The sequence below is a fragment of the Bidens hawaiensis genome, unplaced genomic scaffold, assembly GCF_021521415.1.
Source record: "Bidens hawaiensis isolate Kalapana, Puna unplaced genomic scaffold, B.hawaiensis_p1.1 tig00056107_1, whole genome shotgun sequence".
Taxonomy (NCBI): domain Eukaryota; kingdom Viridiplantae; phylum Streptophyta; class Magnoliopsida; order Asterales; family Asteraceae; genus Bidens; species Bidens hawaiensis.
In genome coordinates, this window is record NW_027500123.1 from 30,555 (window position 1) to 34,436 (window position 3,882).

Here is a 3,882-nt window from a genome sequence, read left to right on the forward strand (position 1 = left end):
AAGCCTTTAGTTTACGGGTTAGTTTTAGATTATATAAACTAGCATTAGTACTATTATGTATTTATGACATAACTAAACTTGATGCTAAAATCAATAACGGGATAAGATGACAGTTAACGACGGTCTCATTGACGATTGTTTGGTAGTTATCACCGGTGCCAAAAATAACCGTCATTTAAGCCTGTTCTAGACTTGTATATATTAATATATAGGTGATTCCCGACATTATTACGGGCACCGATATTAGTCAAAGATAGGATCATACTCGAGATCCTTGATATTCGTTTGATCATTTCAAATCACATTTCCTCATGGCTTCTTCATTCTTGAACTCCAGGCCCAGACCCCATGTAGAGGTAGGTCGCCGTCTCACTCTGTTGGGGCCTAAAATTTGTTTAAATTTATTATATATTTAAAGAAAGAAATGTTTATGTAAGTGTCTGGGTTTATATTAAGGGCCTAAAAATTATTCACTAGTCCAAATAAATACAAAATAATTTATTTGAGTTCTAAGAGAATTCTCGTCCTAATCCTTAAATCCAAAATTACACTAAAACACGTTACATATTCTCTCTCACTTTCAACTAAATAATATTTTTTATATCTTTATCATTATTATTTCTCTTTCATTCGCTCACAACCACTTTTTATACATGTATTATTATCATTTCTCTTTCATTCACTCACAACCACTTTCAAAATATATTATCAAATTATATGGGGTGAACAGTAGTTTTTCAAATATACAGAAAAATCACCACGTTCACTAAAATATAAAAAAAAATTCACTCACAACACCCTTAATCACTCTCTAAATTAAAAAAACATCTCTCACATAAAATAGGGTGTTGGAAGAGAATGCTCTAAGTTCTAATAGTATAGTGATAAAATGAATTACCAGTTTGTTTAATTAATAACCGGGCCTAAGTACTTGATGAATGAGCCGGCCAAAATTTCGACATCCATCATGGTAATCGGGAATTCAAGAGCCACATGGGCCGAGGAGCACTCGTCTTTAAAAAAAATTACAAGGCTCATTTTTCATACCCTCGTCTTGGAAACTTTAAATCTTGTAGACGGACCAGTTAAACACGTAAGTAATACTACCGATCGGTCATAGAGGTTAAACTGATTTTACTGTTGAGATGTTACAGATAATTGATTTACTGTATAAATTCCATGCAGTCATGCACCATATATTATATTAATTCACTTGCAAATTTTCTCTCTTTAATTACAGGAATTAGGTGAAGGTTTGAATTAGTTCTTTTTTTTTTAAGTTTTGCTTTGTTAGAAATATATATTTTAAGCCATAAATCGTGAATCATACATAACGATCATTGAAGAAAACGCATCCCACTGTTCTTTCCGTAACTATAAACTAATATTCAAAAGTTCACCAATAATTTGAATGATATCTAGTTGTTCACAACTTTCTATAAGTTGAGATAACTTTCTATAAGTTGAGATATAAAGTTTTTCTGCCTTTATTGTAGGAGCTTATATTAGGGGGGTGTTCATCATATCAAATAACGGATTATTTGGCTTATTCAGCTCGGGACTACTTAGTATTTCCAAGTGATCTGATTAAACTAAATAACAGTTTTTTTCTAATTTTTGGTTCATGTTTCTTAACTTTTGGTTCCTAACATTAATCTTACTAGTTTAAAATCACAACAAACATTATGCAAAACTAGAAAAGACTAAGTAGTCTTGAAAACAAATTCAAAGTTCAAACTTCAAAAAACAAAGTCTAAATAAATCCATCATAATTCGTAAAAAATTAAAACAACCACCTTCATGCTCCAACAAGCACATCAACATGCTCCTTATCCCCTCGATCGATAGATTTCTCATCTCTACAAAAAAAAAAAAAAGAACAAATAAATAGACAAACAGGTGTGAAATTTTCAGTGGGCCGTGTCATATCCTACTAAAAACATGTTATACACTTATTCGGGTTAAACAAGATATCCCTAAAGGATCCATTTTTAAATTTTCAAATACGAATCCGAGCCAAACATCTGAATAACTAATTTCGATTCGGATCGATCATAATATCCGAATAAGAATTCAGATCAGTTTATTTCAGTTTCGGTTGTTCAAATTTCAGTTTTCTTGCGCCCCTAGATAAAATGTTAATAATCTTGGCTAAAGAAACAAGTGAAAATGTTCAGTGTGTAAAACATGCTGAAAACCACCCAAAGTATGCAAAGTAAAGCCTCCTTAACCATAGTATAAAAATCTTGAAAAACTATATGAAATAATCAATACATTAATTATTATTAATACCATATTATGTCACTAGTTATCTAAAATTTGGAATATGTTTTATGTTTATTGGTTTGGAGACTAGATCAAAGCAAAGGCCAAAGAAAGACATTGTTAATGTTGTCTTAACAGAGACTACAACTCATTGGCCAACTACAATTTCAGTGACCTCTTAAACAAAAATTAGCCAAATTCCTAAATGAATAGCGACCTATCAAACCTCTTTCCTTAGCTCTTCAGCCTGTTATTCGAAAGATATTAAAGCAACGATATTAACAAGTAGACGTCTTACCATGTTTAGAGAGCATAAACTTCCGCAGATCCAAAGTCGTAGAGTTTAACAAAGCTAGGACGATAAGTCATTATCGAATCGATGTTGGTCCCATGCAAATTTGTGTGCAGAACGGTATTTGTGTTAAGACAATACACCACCAGTTCTTTTGTTGATCGAACGTGGACCATCAAAATACCAGTACCTGTTAAACCATCGGTGAGGCACAAGGGCGCCCTCCACTCACTTGATGGGAGAATAGGGTTTTCGATAGTTATCTCTTTACACCAAGATGCATCCTTCATCACCCAAACCTCCAATCCTAACGAACCCCATGAAACTCGACCCAGCCTACCTTTCAGAACTCCCAACATTTGCATAGATTCTCCCTGTGGTCCCGGAGGGGATCGACATAACTCAAATGTCTCCTTATTCAAATCAAAATCATAAACCCGGCCATCATCAAGCCAATAGACATGACTATTCACATATACACCAGGTTCTGGATACCCCGGTAAGTTAAGGCGGTAAGGGGTTTGTCCCAAAACTCTCCATTCAGCCGTACCAAGAGTGTAAACCTCGATTTCAACCGTGTAAACCTCTGGTACTATATCATATGGATCTGGCATAATACACTACCACAGAGCAGTGTCACTTTATATTCCCCTGCCATTGATACTCCGAAACCATAACGTACCACACACTCCAATCGTGGTTTAGGGAGATTGATGTATTCTTCCAAGACAGGATTTAATATGTAGAAGTCATCAAATCCGTGAGTACAGCAGACCAAACCATTCACTGAACCCACTTGAGGTGTCCACATAAGATTTTTACGAGCACAGAATTTAAGATTAATGCCCTTGACTGGATCCCACTCATGATCTATCCACACTAGACTCCCTGGGCAAGTGGTGTGCTCATGAACCATCAGTGCCTCACGCGATCTGGAGAGATAAAGACGAACAAAGTAAGGATCGGAAAGAAGATCCCACCACTTGGTGCACACACGCTTGCAACGCATGATTGATTTGACCGGAAGTCTTAATAAAACCTCCAGGATGAGATTTTCTGGTAAGACGTCTTCCATTGATGGTTGCAGCCAAGAAACCATAACTAGGGTTTGGTGTTTGTGGATGAAGCGTGCATCAGCCAATAAAATGTATTGTACAGTTTTTAAACAGCTACAGGTGGTTTTATATAACACTCACTCATTCCGTTTATAAATTATAAATAAAGGTAAGTCTTCATCATCATCATCATCATCATCATCATCGTACTCAGTATATCCCACCAATAGCAATGCTATGGTAGGGTCTGAGGAGGGTAAGATGTAGACA

At 35.3% G+C, this 3,882-nt stretch overlaps 1 pseudogene; it reads right to left on the reverse strand.

The window, feature by feature from the left end:
• Positions 1 to 2,568: 2,568 nt before the first annotated feature.
• LOC143601352 (putative F-box protein At4g21240) lies at positions 2,569 to 3,668 on the reverse strand (annotated as a pseudogene).
• Positions 3,669 to 3,882: the final 214 nt, after the last annotated feature.